Source organism: Bubalus bubalis, chromosome 11 (genome assembly GCF_019923935.1).
Source record: "Bubalus bubalis isolate 160015118507 breed Murrah chromosome 11, NDDB_SH_1, whole genome shotgun sequence".
Taxonomy (NCBI): Eukaryota; Metazoa; Chordata; class Mammalia; order Artiodactyla; family Bovidae; genus Bubalus; species Bubalus bubalis.
Genome location: NC_059167.1, coordinates 96,904,010 through 96,921,722, shown reverse-complemented (window position 1 = coordinate 96,921,722; position 17,713 = coordinate 96,904,010). Strand labels below are relative to the sequence as shown.

The 17,713-nt window shown below is 44.4% G+C and overlaps 1 pseudogene; it reads left to right on the top strand.

The window, feature by feature from the left end:
• Positions 1 to 8,528: 8,528 nt before the first annotated feature.
• LOC123328332 lies at positions 8,529 to 11,309 on the top strand (annotated as a pseudogene).
• The last annotated feature ends 6,404 nt before the right edge of the window (positions 11,310 to 17,713 follow it).

Below are 17,713 nucleotides of genomic sequence, written 5' to 3'. Positions count from 1 at the left end.
CTGGCAGAGAAGGCCGCTGGCATGTGGTGGGTAAGCGGAGGACCATGAGACTGAGTCATTCAGGGACTGCTCATCCATCAGTTGGATACCAATATGGTGGCCACAGCTGTTTTCTATAATAGCCTCAGTTGGCTCACTCCTTGCTGTCCTGGTTTGAACCATTCATGTGGCCAAGGCAGGAAATCCAAACTAAACTGGCTTAGAAGCTGTACTGAGTTGTTTTAGTGAACAGTCCGGGGACAAGTAGTTTCACAAGGTAACAAGACCTGGGGCCTGGCAGGTGGTTGAGACATTCCATCTCTTAGCTCCTTGGAGAGTGTCTGGTCTCAGGCAGCCTTCTTCCCAGTCATGGTCCCATGATGGTGACCAGAAGCTTCTGGGGCTACATCTCTCTTCATTGATATCCAGCAGGAAAAAGAGAGGGCTTCTTCTTGGTTCTCTTGGATGAAGAGAAAACTTTATCCCATTGATTCTTTGGATCAAATTGGTAACTTTCCAGCAGGGTCTACTTGGGAAGCTTGGTTTAGGTCAGTCTTATCCACATTAAATGATCAAGGGGGAGGAAGAGTGAATTACTCTGTGGCTTACAATGTTCTTCATGATGCTTGTGCTTGCAAGGCAGAGAGGGGGTAGAAGGGACAGATATGCTTTTCTTATGGACAGGCCAGCCATGAGTAGGCCTACGGTTCTTGTCAATGAGGCATGAAAACAAAGCTCTGAATAGGAGTTCCAGACTGAGCCGGCAGCCTAACCAGAGGCTTGGTTTCTTGGAAAGGGCTCTGGTGGATGTTTTGGGGTCTCCTGGTGTTGGCAGATGATCCGTGATATATACCTGAATGCCTTATATTTCTCCACCCCCAAATCTTTATTGTGAAAAATTTCAAATATTACAATGATCACCTGAATAGTTAACAAAAATTTACAAATTTTTAAAAACAGTTTTCATGTTTCTTTTATATATATGAACTCCTCTGAAGTCAGGTGCAGACATCAGGATGCTTTTAAAAAAAAAAAACTTTTTATTTTGTATGGGAGTAACTGTGGTGTTGGAGAAGACTCTTGAGAGTCCCTTGGACTGCAAGGAGATCCAACCAGTCCATTCTGAAGGAGATCAGCCCTGGGATTTCTTTGGAGGGAATGATGCTAAAGCTGAAACTCCAGTACTTTGGCCACTTTATGTGAAGAGTTGACTCATTGGAAAAGACTCTGATGCTGGGAGGGATTGGGGGCAAGAGGAGAAGGGGACGACAGAGGATGAGATGGCTGGATGGCATCACTGACTTGATGGATGTGAGTCTGAGTGATCTCCGGGAGTCAGTGATGGACAGGGAGGCCTGGCGTGCTGCGATTCATGGGGTCGCAAAGAGTCGGACACGACTGAGCTACTGAACTGAACGGACAGCCAATTAACAATGTTGTAACAGTTTCAGGTGAACAGGAAAGGGACTCAGCCATACATATACATGTATCCACTCTCCCCCAAACTCCCCTCCCATCCAGGCTGCCATATAACCTTAAGCAGTTCCGTGTGCTATACAGTAGGTCCTTGTTGGTTATCCATTTAAAATATAGCAGTGTGTACATGTACATCCAAAGTCCATAACTATCCCTTCCCTCCATCTTTCCCCCTCTGTGAATCTATTTTTGTTTTGTAAGTTTATTTGTATCATTTCTTTTTGGATAGGGATGTCATACAATATTTCTCCTTCTCTGATTTACTTCACTCAGTATGGCAATGCCTGGGTCCATCCATGTTGCTGCAAATGGCATTATTTTGTTGCTGGTTTTTGGCTGAGTGATATTCCATTGTGTATATATATATATATATATATATATATATATATATATATATATACCACATCTTCTTTATTTCTTTGTTGATGGACATTTAGGTTGCTTCCACCTTTTGGCTATTGTAAACAGTACTGCAGTGAACAGTGAGATGCATATATACTTTTGGATCATGTTTTTCTCTGGGTGTACACCCAGGAGAGGGATTGAAGGATCACACTGTAGCTCTATTTTTAGCTTTTTAAGGAACCTCCGTACAGTTCTCCATAGTGGCTGTATCAATTTACATTCCCAATAGTGTAGGTGGGTTCCCTTCCCTCCACACCCTCTCCAGCACTTATTGTTTGTGAATTTTTTTGATGATAGCTATTTTGACTGGTGTGAGGTAGTATCTCATTGTAGTTTTGGTTTGTATTTCTCTAATAATTAGTGATGTTGAATATCTCTTCATGTGCCTATTGGCCATCTGTGGGCTTCTTAGGTGGCGCTAGTGGTAAAGAACCCACCTCCCAGTACAAGAGATGGAAGAGACACAGTTTCGAAGATTGGGTTGGGAAGATCCTGGAGGCGGGCATGGCAACCCACTCCAGTATTCTTGCCTGGAGAATCCCCACGGACAGAGGAGCCTGTGGGCTACAGTCCATGGGGTCACAGACATGACTGAAGCGACTGAGCACAGCATATTGGCCATCTGTATGTCTTCTTTGGAGAAATGTCTACTTAGGTCTTCTGTGCACTTTCTGACTGGGTTGTTTGTTTTGATGCTGTTAAATGTCATGGGCTGTTTGTGGACTTTGGAGACTGATCGCTGTTGGTCTCGTCATTAGGAAATATTTTCTCTCAGTCTGTGGGCTATCGTTTTATTGTTTCCTTTGCTGTGCAAACACTTTTGAGTTTAAGTAGATGCCATTTGTTTATTTTTGTTTTCATTTGCATTGTTCTGGGAGACGGATGGAAAAAGTTATTGCTGCTATGCATGTCACAGAGTGTTATGCCTCTGTTTTCCTCTAGGAGTTTTATAGTATCCTAATGTCTCACATTTAGGTCTTTAATCCATTTTGAGCTTATTTTTGTGTATAGTGTTAGAGAATGATCTAACTTTATTTTTTTTATATATAGCTGTCCAGTTTCCCCAGCAACATTTATTTCCATAACTGCTTCCTTTATGTACATCCTAAAAATAAAGACATTATCTTTCTTAATCATGACTTCCTTACATTTAGAAAAATTAACTCAAATTCTAAAATCATCTAATATTCAGCCTTAATTGTCTTCCAAATCCTTTCAGCTGTGTTTTCTTTGAACCAAGATCCAGTCAAGTTTCATGCCTTTATTCTCGAATCTCTGTTGTTTCAGAACATGACCCCCACTTTTAAAAAATGACACAGATTTTTAGGAGATTATCTGATTGTTTCTTCATTCCATTCTTTTTGTTTTTCTTGTAAATTTGAGGTTAAGGACTTTGGCTTAGCAGTTGTATGTAGGCTAAGCCCTTTTGGCAAGAATAGTTCATAGATGATGCTGCCATGTCATTTGTCCCATCTGTTCCATTGTTAATTTGATTAAGGTGATGGTTGTCAGAGCCCTTCACTGCAAACGTACTTTCACTTTTATTTTTATTTATTTATTTTTTTTTTTCACCACCAGGAAATTAGGGTGGCGGTTCTTGTTAAGCTCCCCTATGCCGCCCAGCAGGAAGCCAGTCACAGTGTCCTTGTCTCCGATCACCGCAATTAGCTTGTACTTTCACTTTTAATCAAAGTATTGCTCTATCCCCTCAAAACCTTCCACCTCATAGTTTTAATATTTAATGATAAAACCCTCCTGAAGCAGTTATTTCATCAGAAATTGCTGATGAATTTTTTCTAATTCAGTTACCCTGGATTCTTTTAAGTGAGACTAACTCTATTTCCAGGGGAAGAACAGGATGGACTAGGAACATCTGGCTGCCCTCCATCAGGCACTCTCCACCTGCTTAGCTCTGAGTCCTCCTTCAGGTGTTGGCTTGGACACCACCCACTAGAGAGGCCTTCTCTGACCACCTCAGTCTCCATCAAGTGTCACTGCTAGTCTCTTTCACAGTATTTATCACAGTTAATAAGGAGAGTCAATTTGTGCTTCCCCCATGGCTGAGCAGTAAGGAATCCGCCTGCAGGAGACACAGGAGATGCAGGTTTGATCCCCCCGTTGGAAAGTTCCCCTGTATGAGGAAATGGAAACCCACTCCAGTATTCTTACCTTAAAAAATCCCATGGACAGAGGAGTCTGGCTGACTATAGTCCATAGGGTCACAAAGAGTCAGACATGACTGAGTGGCTAAGCACACACACTCATTTGTAGGGTAAGAGCTTAATCTCACTTGTGTGCTTGATGCCCCAGGGGAGCACTGGCTGTGGCTATTTTATTACCATTGTTTATTTAGCATAACAGAGAGAGAAGTTGCTCAGTCATGTCCGACTCTTTGGGACCCCATGGACTGTAGCCCATCAGGCTCCTTAATCCATGGGATTTTCCAGGCAAGAATAGTGGAGTGGGTTGCCATTTCCTTCTCCAGGGGATCTTCCAGACCCAGGGATCAAACCTGTGTCTCCTGCATTGCAGAGCCTGGCACATAGTAGATATTGAGCGAATATTAATATATGTTGATTGAGTACAGCTGGTGTAATAAGCGAACTGAGTTCAAATCCTGGCTTGTCTAGTCTTGATTTCAGCCATTTTATGTCTCTGAGCCTCAGGAGGGTGATCAGCCTGTTGGAGGATCAGATGAAATAATGCAAGAAAAGTGATTCTCTATAGTGGAGAGGTTTCTGTCTTTCCTTCCTCAGCTACTGAAGCCCACAGTTTTAGTCATGTCCTTTGCCATCTTGCTCCAAGGTGTCTTTCTAGCTTTCTCCCTTATAGCCACCTCCCACCCTCCTGCCTTACATTCCAACCGTGTAAGACTATGCAGAAAAGGAGTCTTGCCCAGAGATAAGTCTGGGCTTTGCCTTTGGCTCCTGGAGGTGACCTCAAGGTCTTTGTTTACCTTGCAGGGGATGGGGCTTGGAGCACACTGGATGGTCTGTGCTAATAATGTGACTTTCGATAAAGGCTTTGGGTCTTCAGCTTGCCCCTCTCTTTGGGCTGGAGACTATGGTCAGTCGTGTCTGTGACTGAGACCCAGGAAAACTCTGGACACCAAGGCTCCATTAAGCTTCCCTGGTTGGAAGTCCTTTGTGGGTGCTGTCACACATTCCTGGGAGAAGTAAGCACCATCCGGACGACTCCGCTGGGAGAGGAAACTGGCCTCTAGCCCTCGGAAGCCTCCCAGAGCCTGCCCTGCATGCCCCTTCCCTTGGCTGATCTTAATCTGTATCCTTGCACTCTGACGGACACAACTGTGAGTGTAACTGCTTTCAGTGAGTTCTGTGAGTCTTACTACCAAATTATCAGAGAGGAGGATGGTCTTGGGGAGCCCATTGCTTATAGTTGGTGTCCGAAGTGAGAGAGTTCTTTGGGACCCCTAATCCTTCCCAAACCCCAACCCTCCAGCTTGCTTGTCCATGCTGTTCCCTCTTCTTTGAACACCCTTGCCCTCTTGTCCACCCATCAGAACTACTCAGTCATCATTCTCCATCTTTTGCAGGCCTTCCCTGACCCTCTACACACAGGGCGGAGTGGCTCTTGGCTACTCCTATGCTGCTGCATTTAGAGATGTAGAGACAGAGAATTTCTTTATGAGTTTTCCGTTCTCCTCTTGTAGTCTAGATACTCTTCCCGAGTAGGGAATCTTCCCAACCCAAGGATTGAACCCAGGTTTCCTACATTGTAGGCAGATTCTTTACTGGCTGAGCCACAGGGAAGCTCAAGAATACTGGGGTCGGTAGCCTATCCCTTCTCCAGGGGATCTTTCCAACCCAGGAATCGAACTAGGGTCTCCTGCATTGCAGGTGGATTCTTTACCAGCTGAGCTCCCATGGAAGCCCTGAGTGGGGCCCTGGCATACTTCTTTTCCCTCTCTTCCTTTCTCCTTCAAGCATGAATGTATTCAGAGCCTCTGCTCTCCCCTACTGCGTCGTTGGAAGGTTAGGAGAAAGCAGTGCTCGCGGTTCCCGTAGCCTGGCTTGGTCTTTGGCTTGGAGCCTGTATCCCAGTCCTCACTTACTCCCTCAGCTGGGAGCCCTGTGCAGTGTGCGCTGTGCATAGGATACACAGCTGCCCGGTGTGCACTTGTGTACTCCTGCATTTTCATCCATGTATTTGCATATTCCTGCATTCAACAATATAACCACATACATGGAATATCCACTCTGAAGACAAAATGATGCATAAGCTATAGCTCTCATCTATGCATCCCAGAGGCTGGCACACAGCCTTGCGCCTAGCAAGTGCTTCAGTTAATATATGAATTAATGAATGATTAAACAGATGATTCACAGTAGGGGGACTATGGCAAACACTGTATGTTCACCAAGAACATAAATTTATACTTTTCTCCAAATGCAGTGATGCTGAACCTGATCTGAGTCATTCTCTTTGGAAACTTAAAAATCTGTAGTCAGTCTCCCACTTCAGTCAGGATAGAGGAGGATCTTCTGAGGTAACACATACTTTCAAATTCGTATAGCCTTGAACTTTCCTGGTGGTTCAGATGGTAAAGAATCTGCCTGCAATGTAGGAGACATGGGTTTGATCCCTGGGTTGGGGTCAAAGAAGGAAATGGGCTATCCACTCCAGTATTCTTGCCTGGAGAATCCCACGGACAGAGGAGCCTGGTGGGCTACAGTCCATGGGGTTGCAAAGAGTCAAGCATGAGCACAATATATTAAAAAAAAAATACTAGTTTTATTAAAACAGACACATAGCACTGACCCAATGAGAAGCCCATTGATAGGCTAGATGTGGCCCAGGGCCCCCAGGAGTTTTGACCTCTGCTGGAGAGGGAGCCTTTCTTTTCACCTTCAGCCCTAGAGCTTTGTCATACAAACCCCTTTACACCCCGGCTCTCTCCTGTGGTCTACTCCATATGTCATAGTGGGGCAGCACCATCCTATTCAGTTGGTGCTAAATAGATGCATGCTGGTTATTTCTCCCCAGAGCACTAGGAATTAGACTCTGTTTAGAGTCTGTAGGGAAGTCCTTTTGGCCCTAAGCTCATCAGGTCTGCACAGCAGTCACTGGGCTGTGAAGAAAGTTTGACTTTATTAGTTCCCTCCAGGAAATACTCTCAAAGGAACCCCTCCTCTCTCTTATGTGTCTCCCTCCAGCCTGTTGATCAGCCAAGGCTGATGTATGTAGGGCCAATGGGAAGCAGAGCTTACAGCTAAAATGGGAAGACCAAGCCTTTTACAAAGCTTTGCCGAGAGTAAACACTGGTGATTCTCTGCCTGTCCCAGTTTCCTAATTTGGGCGTGTTTTATGGGGGCGGGCTTGGCAGTGATGGCGGTGGTTCTCCTTCCTGCTAGACACAAAAACACATCACGCTCACTGCGGTCTCTCCATTTGTTTACCACCTTATACAGCCTTCCAGCTGCTGTTACAGAAACCATCTCATTGCATTCTCGCAGCCAGTGAAGCAGCTGTTAACATCCCTTTTCCCGATGAGGTAACAGATGTTCAAAAAGGCAGTCACGTTACTTGCTCCAGCTTCTAGGATGTCACATGTCCAAGTGAAGCTCCTCCTCATGAGTGTTTCCCCCAACTAGAGGATCTTGTATAACATCTCTATTTAAGGCTATTTCCATGAGTTGCAGAAATAATTTTCCTTATGTAGGTTTCTATTTTTACTTTATTGTTGTTGTTGTTCAGTCACTAAGTTGTGTCCGACTCTTTGTAACCCGGTGGATTGTAGCACGCCAGGCTCCTCTGTCCTCTACTATCTCTCGGAGTTTGCTCTAATTCATGTCAATTGAGTCAGTGATGCTATCTAACCATCTTATCCTCTGCTGCCCCTTTCTCCTTTTGACTTCAATCTTTCCCAGCATCAGGGTCTTTTCCAACGAGTCGGCTCTTTGCATCAGGTGGCCAAAATATTGGAGCTTTAGTTTCAGCATCAGTCCTTCCAATGAATGAATATTCAGGGTTGACTTCCTTTAGGTTTGATTGCTTTTATCTCCTTGCTGTCCTAGGGACTCTCAAGAGTCTTTTCTGGCACCACAGTTTGAAAACATCAGTTCTTTGGCACTCAGTTTTCTTTATGGTCAGCTCTCACATCTGTACGTGACTACTGGAAAAACCATAGCTTTGACTAATCTCTGTTGGCAAAGTGATATCTCTGCTTTTTGAAATGCTGTCTAGGTTTGCCATAACTTTTCTTCCAGGGAGCAAGCGTCTTTTAATTTCATGGCCACAGTCACTGTCTGCAGAGATTTTTGGAGCCCAAGAAAATGACATTTTTATTTAGCCTTGCACTATGTAATAATGTCTGTAGAACCATGGATTGATATGCTTGTACAAGCTTTTCTAATTTGCATTAAGATAACTAGAATAAGAGCTCTTTTATCCTATGTCACTGAGTCTCATAGTTGAATCGGTAATAAAGTAGATTCAAGTTAAATCAAGGTATTAAAAATGATACATACATATCCTAAGTAGTTTATCCTAACTTCAAAAGCATATATTGTTTCATGTTAACAATGGGCTTCTCTTTGAGTATGGCCTTGTGTTAGTCTCCTAGAGCTGTCCAAACCCAGTACCACAAACAGAGCAGCTTAAACAAGAGAAAGGCACTCTGAGAGTCTGGAGGCTAGGAGTCCAAGATGAAGGTGTCAACGGAACTGGTTCTTCCTGAGGGTTGTGAGTGAGAATCTGGTCATGCCTTCTCTGAGCTTCTGATGGTTTGCGGACACTTTTGGGTAACCTTGACTCTCACACGCATCATCCCAATCTCCCCTTTCATCTCTCCTCCATGAATTCCTGTGTCCAGATTCCCCCATCACAAGGACACCAGTCATATCGGATTAGGAGCCCATCTTACTCCAGTATGACCTCATCCTAGTTTAACTAATTATGTCTGGAATGACCCTATTTCCAAATAAGGTCCCATTCTGAGGAAGTAGAGGTTAGGATTTTAGCATATTTTTGGGGGGGGGGGACAAAATTCTCCATAGCACAGGTATGCTAACCAGATTTTACGGTATCTAGCATAAACGGCACCCAAAGTCCATTGCCCACAATTTCCAAATTTCAGGTTCTTTAAAATGGGATGAGAATTCAGACCCTTGGATATAACTTTGAGTGTGAAACCTTCTAGGATTTTATTCCTTTTCCCTACTGGTTTTACAGCTGTTTTCCTGCCCACCGAACTCAACAACAAAATTTATGATATCATTCTTGAGCAATTTACCTTTGCCATCTTTCTTTAAGGCATTCAACTTGATTTTCATATAACTTGGGCTTTTTTTCTTTTCCTACTTATATTTCATTGATGTACATGATATTTACTTGAGTCACATATGTCCAAATTGGCACAGCCTGGTTTGGGGACAAGATCAGAGGTCTCCTGGTGAGCATGCCATGACCCCGGTGGCCATGGAGTCTGTGGGTGGATGAATGAGTATTTCTAGGGATGCAAATGTCAATCAGCAGAACTGATGGAGAAGGGCATGGAGTCTGTTCATGGGTCTCTGAGACCCACAAATCGAGAGCCTCTGTGCTCTGGCGGCTGCACCCCATGGCTGGGCTGCCCTCACCACGACACAAAATGAGTATATGAATGTATTGAGTTACACAGGAAGCACTGTGGATATCACTTGGATTACCATGAGGAAAAGAGGAGAGAAGGAAGGTCAAGAGGCTCGTGAATGTTCAAAGGAGGCGAAAAAGATGATTGGTCTGAAAGCTAAGCTCTACCATAGACAGCTCCATGCTGAGAAAATACACGTGAAAAAGATGCATGAAAAGAGAAACAACCAAACCGAAGCACGATAAAAAGACTCCACAGAGAACAGTGCCTACATAACCGCTGGGCAGAGAGGGACAGTCTCGAGCTGACGTACTTTCCAATATGATTAAACAAAACTGAAAAGAGAAAGTGAGAAAAACAAAGTCTCTCTGCCCATAGTTCTCGCCTAGGGAGAAACAGAAGTATGAAAAGTTATTTGAATGGAAAGACAAAGAAGAAAGCCTAGAAGAGGATGGTTACAAACACTGCTTTGTTGGAGATGGCTTTACTCTGCTGCTGCTGCCGCTGCCAAGTCGCTTCAGTCGTGTCCGACTCTGTGCGACCCCATAGACGGCAGCCCACCAGGCTCCCCCGTCCCTGGGATTCTCCAGGCAAGAACACTGGAGTGGGTTGCCATTTCCTTCTCCAATGCAGGAAAGTGAAAAGTGAAAGTGAAGTCGCTCAGCCGTGTTGGACTCTTCGCGACCCCATGGACTGCAGCCTACAAGGCTCCTTACTCTAAAGCTACCTAAATATGAAAGATTCATTAGGCCAATAGGGTTATATTTCAGGAAGGCCCATGTGACACATCCTGGACTGAGAGCCACCTTTTGCCTGCCAGTCCTTGGTGTAAAGAAGAATCCCTCATCCCCACTGTATACACCTTTGGGTGTTCTTAGCAAAAAGTCAAGTATCAGGCGCTCAGTCGTGTCTGACTCTTTGCAACCCCATGGACTGTAGCCCACCAGGCTCCTCTGTCCATGGGATTCTCTAGGCAAGAATACTGGAGTGGGTTGCCATTTCTTCCTCCAGGGACCTTCCCAACTGTACATAAAGGAGACTTCATTAATGTGCACTAGAGGATGCCCCAGAGAAGGAAAGGGCAACACACTCCAGTGTTCTTGCCTGGTGGGCTGCCATCTACGGGGTCGCACAGAGTCGGACACGACTTAGCAGCAGCAGCAGCAGCAGCAGCAGATACCCCAGGTTAACCTGTTATAGAAAACTGTCTCTTGAGTCTCTAAATTCTATACCAATTCTAGACCCTTGGTTGACCAAATGTTTGTTTCTTTATTTAGGGTTTAAGGTGAATTCCCTGGGGCTATTTGTTTCCATCAACCTGATTGCGAATCGAAAGGCACAGTTGAAATGTCTATTTTTCTTGCTATCCTCAGAAGGGATTGCTGCAAATCTACTCTATGACTCTCTTTCTTTTCAGCTTACAATACAAATAGCTTATTATTTTTTGCCACCTGTGTCTTATAATAAAGCAGTGCTGAAAAATTAAATAGAAGAAAGTTCAGTTGCCATACAGGCTATGAAAATGATTTGCTGGTGGTGATTTTTAAGCTTGATTCTAAATAGATTTATGAAGAAGGGCACTTGGAAGACTTGTTCAAATTTTGCTGCTTAAGGTATCTTGAAATTATAGGCTCACTCTCCCTAAAATTTCAAAAACGTAGAGCTTAGGCTCTTAAGGGTATAGCAGTGATAAAAGCTTTCATAGTCATTTCTAAAAAGCAACACTTCATAGTTACCAAAGGTGCTGTTACTGAGGCAAATGTGAATGAATTGGGCCTTGTGACACAAAGAGGCAAAGTCATTTGGGAAAAATATGCCCAGGTTACCAGCAATCCTGAAAATGATAGATTCATAAATGCAGTCTTACTGGTTTAACAGCACTTACATACAAATAGCTCCTTGTAATTATTGAAGACTACACACCAATCAGGATACCATTACTCATATTTCTGAATTGTACCAACCAGCCTTACATGTCTACACTCATCAAGTCATTTATTCCACTGTTAAAAAGAAAAAAAACCCCAACATTAAAATAGCTTAATTAAAAAAACAAAAACTGAGAAAATCGAGAGTTCAGTGAAATGCATATTGGGTAAAGGAATGTCTACTGTGTATAACTGTTGAAAAAGTGTGTAACCCCTTAAACCATCTCATCACCAATGGGATATGCACCATACTTTGTAAAAGACTATCATTTAGGCATTGATTTACACATTTTTGAAGTTTATAAGTATTTATATAGAACCAGGTCTGTGCTGAGTGCTGGAGGCCAAGACAAATGATTAAAGCTTAGTCTTGTACCCTCTGTGAGAAAGTACCAGTGGGTGGAAATTTCTTTTAATGCATTTCCCAGAGCCATGGAAGGTTTTTGGAAATAGATTTAGAAAGAATGTAATGGAATTAGTCAGACTTTCCCAAAGAAACAGAACCAATAAGATAGAAAACATATCATGGATACAAATATATATTTCTTTATTTTAATTAAGTAATTTCAAGAAATGGGTTCATGTAATGACAGAGGCTAGCATGTCCAGAATCTGCCCAGTGAGCTGGTAAGCTGGGAAGAATCAATGTTGCAGATCAAGTCCAAGGCTGTTCCCTCTTGCTCAGGGGGAAAAAGAAAGTGAAAGCGTTAGTCACTCAGTCTTCCATGGACTGTAGCCCACCAGGCTTCTCTGTCTGGGATTCCCCAGGCAAGAATACTGGAATGGGTTGCCACTCCTTTCTCCAGGGGATCTTCCCCACCCAGGGATAAAGCCCGGATCTCCCACACTGCAGGCAGACTCTTTACCCTCCGAGACACCAGGGAAGCCCAGGGAAGGCCTGTCTTAATTCTAATAAGGCTTTCAACTGATGGGACAAGGCCCGCCCACATAAGGCAATCTGCTTCAGTCCACTGGTTTGAATGTTAATCTCATTTTAAAAACATCTTCATGGAAATGTGCAGGATAATGTTTGACCAAATACCTGGGCACCCTGGCCCAATCAAGTTTACACATAAAATTAACCAATAATAACATGACAGGCACCCACTGATCTTACTCCCTCAAATTCCTCTCCTTTGCATCTGTTGTCCTCTAACCTGGTCTCAGAGAGATCTTTCTCAAACAAACCTTCTGCTTCTTAGAAGTCACCCATGACTCTGTTGCCTACAGGTGAAATCCAAGTAACCTCACAAGACATGCGGCTCATCTCGATGTAGCCCAACTCTGTTTTCAGGCTCAGCTTTCCTACTCTTGGCCATGCCACCGTAGGGCAGCCTCCTAAGACTTCTGACCTTGTCTGGAGCCACTACCCTCTGCGACCTGGCCCATGGATGCCATTCTCCATGCCTGGAACGCCTTCCTCCTCTCTGACGGATAGCTTTTAAGGTTTAGCATCATAGCGTCTCCCTTAGGAAATCTCCGCAATGCCATGAAGTCTAACGAGTCGCTCCTTCCCTTAGGGCTGTACAGCACACCGTGTGCCCTCCTGTCACTGCACGTGTCCTGCTGGGTCACGACTGACGTGGATGCTCTCTGTCTCCCCTACTAGAAGGGGAGCTCTGGCAGGGTGGAAGTCACATCATCTCATCCTTATGCTCTGAGCCGCCCCCACCCTCAGCCTGAAACGCAGCAGTGGTTCAGGAAATAGTGGTGAATGGATGGCTTGTAGAGTTGGTGTCCCTCGTCACCTGCACAGAGAACTCAAGGGTAAAGACTGAAAGAAGGAGTAAGATTCTTTCACATGTTCTATGTTCTGGCCAAGTAGACTGGCAGAATCAAATATAGTCTTCCTGGATAGCAAAGTATTTACTAGAATCTTTTGGATAAATAAGAAAAAACCTTAGTGATAGAAGGACATCCCCTTGGAGAGTAAGGGGAATTTTGGAGGGTGCCTGGGATTTGGGGTAAAGTATCTCCATGCTAGCCCTTCTTAAGTCACTTTTCAAGGAATTGCCTGAACCTGATCCCTGCCTCCAGCAAGGAAGATATACTTTATTTATCAGCTAGCTGATAAATAACTGCTGAAGACCTCTATCTGCTGAAAGGGGCCCAGAGCGAGGGTGACTGTGGCAGAACTGGAAGCCAAAGTATGTCCAGGCTTTGAATGTCAAGAGGCAGCTGACATCTCCTGGGAGGGACTGCTGCTTCTCCTTACTGGTTCCCAAAAGGGACATTGTATGTGTGGATATGCACAGTAGTGTCTGACTCTTTGCGACCCCATGGACAGTAGTCCGCCAGGCTCCTCTGTCCGTGGGATTTTCCAGGCAAGAAAACTGGAGTGGGTTGTCCTCTTCCAGGGGATCTTCCCAATCAAGGGATTGAACCAATGTCTCCTGCATTGGCAGGTGGTTTGTTTTTGTTTTTGTTTTTTTTTTTTACCACTGAGCCACCTGGGAAGCCCAGTAGGGACATTAGAGTCAGACAAAATGATTCTCTCGTACCTGAGATGGTCATTGTTTACCAGGAAAATGAATTATCTGTGGGAAGCCATGGGCAGTAAGAAGTCCTGTTTCAGGGAACTCACATATATCATGAAATAGTTTCCAGTTTCAGAGTACTGTAGTTAGTCATTCATCAGGATGCACATTCTGGTAGATCAGATCAGATCAGATCAGTCACTCAGTCGTGTCCTACTCTTTGTGACCCCATGAATCGCAGCATGCCAGGCCTCCCTGTCCATCACCAATTCCCGGAGTTCACTCAGACTCATGTCCATCGAGTCAGTGATGCCATCCAGCCATCTCATCCTATGTCGTCCCCTTCTCCTCCTGCCCCCAATCCCTCCCAGCATCAGAGTCTTTTCCAATGAGTCAATTCTTCGCATGAGGTGGCCAAAGTACTGGAGTTTCAGCTTCAGCATCATTCCTTGCAAAGAACACCCAGGACTGATCTCCTTCAGCATGGACTGGTTGGATCTCCTTGCAGTCCAAGGGACTCTCAAGAGTCTTCTCCAACACCACAGTTCAAAAGCATCAATGCTTCGGCGCTCAGCTTTCTTCACAGTCCAACTCTCACATCCATACATGACCACTGGAAAAACCATAGCCTTGACTAGACGGACCTTTGTTGGCAAAGTAATGTCTCTGCTTTTTAACATACTGTCTAGGTTGGTCATAACTTTCCTTCCAAGGAGTAAGCATCTTTTAATTTCATGGCTGCAGTCACCATCTGCAGTGATCTTGGAGGCCAAAAAAAATAAAGTCTGACACTGTTTCCACTGTTTCTCCATCTATTTCCCATGAAGTGATGGGACCAGATGCCATGATCTTCATTTTCTGAATGTTGAGCTTTAAGCCAACTTTTTCACTTTCCTCTTTCACTTTCATCAAGAGGCTTTTTAGTTCCTCTTCACTTTCTGCCATAAGGGTGGTGTCATCTGCATATCTGAGGTTATTGATATTTCTCCTGACAATCTTGATTCCAGCTTGTGTTTCTTCCAGTCCAGCGTTTCTCATGATGTACTCTGCATATAAGTTAAATAAACAGGGTGACAATATACAGGCTTGATGAACTCCTTTTCCTATTTGGAACCAGTCTGTTGTTCCATGTCCAGTTCTAACTGTTGCTTCCTGACCTGCATACAAATTTCTCAAGAGGCAGATCAGGTGGTCTGGTATTCCCATCTCTTTCAGAATTTTCCACAGTTTATTGTGATCCACAGAGTCAAAGGCTTTGGCATAGTCAATAAAGCAGAAATAGATGTTTTTCTGGAACTCTCTTGCTTTTTCTATGATCCAGCAGATGTTGGCAAGTTGATCTCTGGTTCCTCTGACTTTTCTGAAACCAGCTTGAATATCAGGAAGTTCATGGTTCACATATTGCTAAAGCCTGGCTTGGAGAATTTTGAGCATTACTTACTAGCGTGTGAGATGAGTGCAATTGTGAGGTAGTTTGAGCATTCTTTGGCATTGCCTTTCTTTGGGATTGGAATGAAAACAGTCCTTTTCCAGTCCTGTGGCCACTGCTGAGTTTTCCAAATTTGCTGGCATATTGACTGCAGCACTTTCACAGCATCATCTTTCAGGATTTGGAATAGTTCAACTGGAATTCCATCACCTCCACTAGCTTTGTTCATAGTGATGCTTTCTAAGGCCCACTTGACTTCACATTCCAGGATGTCTGGCTCTAGGTCAGTGATCACACCATCGTGATTATCTGGGTTGTGAAGATCTTTTCTGTACAGTTCTTCTGTGTATTCTTGCCATCTCTTCTTGGTAGAGCTGCAGAATAAAATGGTAATGGACTGTGGAGCCATAGGTTTGTATAATGGGCATGGAATAGACATAGCAAGCCCATCTGTGAAGGACTGTAAGGAAGCGAAATTAACACATTCCCCTGCCTGAGGGTACATTTTCAAGTGATTGCATAGTTTTTTCACTTTGTCTCCCCCTCCCGTCCCTGCCATCTCTGATCCATAAAAGAATCTGGCAACCACACCCTGATAAGATGGTTATTTTGAGGCACTACACTGCCATCTGCAAAATCACTGCAGATGGTGACTGCAGCCATGAAATTAAAAGACGCTTACTCCTTGGAAGAAAAGTTATGACCAACCTAGACAGCGTATTAAAAAGGAGAGACTTTACTTTGCCAACAAAGGTCCATCTAGTCAAGGCTATGGTTTTTCCAGTAGTCATATATGGATGTGAGAGTTGGACTATAAAGAAAGCTCAGCGCTGAAGAATTGATGCTTTTGAACTGTGGTGTTGGATAAGAATCTTGAGAGCCCCTTGGACTGCAAGGAGATCCAACCAGTCCATCCTAAAGGAAATCAGTCCTGAAAATTCATTTGAAGGACTGATGTTGAAGCTGAAACTCTAATACTTTGGCCACCTGATGCGAAGAACTGACTCATTTGAAAAGACCCTGATGCCAGGAAAGATTGAAGGCGGGAGGGGAAGGGGACAACAGAGGATGAGATGGCTGGATGGCATCACCGACTCAATGGACATGCTGCTGCTGCTGCTAAGTTGCTTCAGTCGTGTCCGACTCTGTGCGACCCCACAGATGGCAGCCCACCAGGCTCCGCCGTCCCTGGGATCCTCCAGGCAAGAACACTGGAGTGGGTTGCCATTTCCTTCTCCAATGCATGAACGTGAAAGTGAAGTCGCTCAGTAAGTGTCCGACTCTTCGTGACCCCATGGACTACAGCCTACCAGGCTCCTCCATCCATGGGATTTTCCAGGCAAGAGTACTGGAGTGGGTTGCCATTAACTCTGGGAGTTGGTGATGGACAGGGAGGCCTGACATGTTGCAGTCCATGGGGTCGCAAAGAGTTGGACACCACTGAGCGACTGAACTGACCTGACACTGCCATCTACTCTGTCAGCCTGCTCCTGAATAAAGTGCCTTTCTGACCCCAACACCTGTCTCAGATTCATTGACTATCTTGCGGCAAGCAAAACGAGCTTGGACTTGGTAACATCAGTAACATAAGGAAACATAAGGGAAATTAAATAGATATTCTTCTTTAGGCTTCAGAGACAAAGCAGAGCAGGCCTCTACCTTGCTTCTAACCTGCCTGGATGCTGCCCTGACTGTGAGTTCCCTGACTGCCTGCTGTGAGCGCAAGCCTTGTGACACAATAGGGGTCAAATAGGGGATAAATCTTGAGATTGTTAAGCTCCTGGAAGGGGTCTGGCCAACCAAGAGCCAGGATGAACAACATTCCAAGTTTTACAAGACAAAGCAAACACCTTTAACATGAAACCAGAGCTGCAGTTTGCTTTGAGACTGATGATGAAGTCAGTTCAGTTGCTCAGTCACGTCCAACTCTTTGCGACCCCATGGACTGCAGCACTCAAGGCTTCCCTGTCCATCACCAGCTTCTGGAGCTTGCTCAAACTCATGTCCATTGGGTTGGTGCTGCCATCCAACCATCTCATCCTCTGTTGTCCCCTGCTCCTCCTGCCTTCAATCTTTCCTGGCATCAGGGTCTTTTCAAATGAGTCAGTTCTTCCCATCAGGTGGCCAAAGTATTGGAGTTTCAGCTTCAACATCAGTCTTTCCATTGAATATTCAGGACTGACTTCCTTTAGGGTAGACTGGTTGGATCTCCTTGCAGTCCAAGGGGCTCTCAAGAATCTTCACCAACACCACAGTTCAAAAGCATCAATTCTTCGGCGCTCAGCTTTCTTTATAGTCCAACTCTCACATCCACACATGACTAATGGTAAAAACATAGCCTTGACTAGATGGACCTTTGTTGGCAAAGTAAAGTCTTTCCTTTTTAATATGCTGTCTAGGTTGGTCATAACTTTTCTTCCAAGGA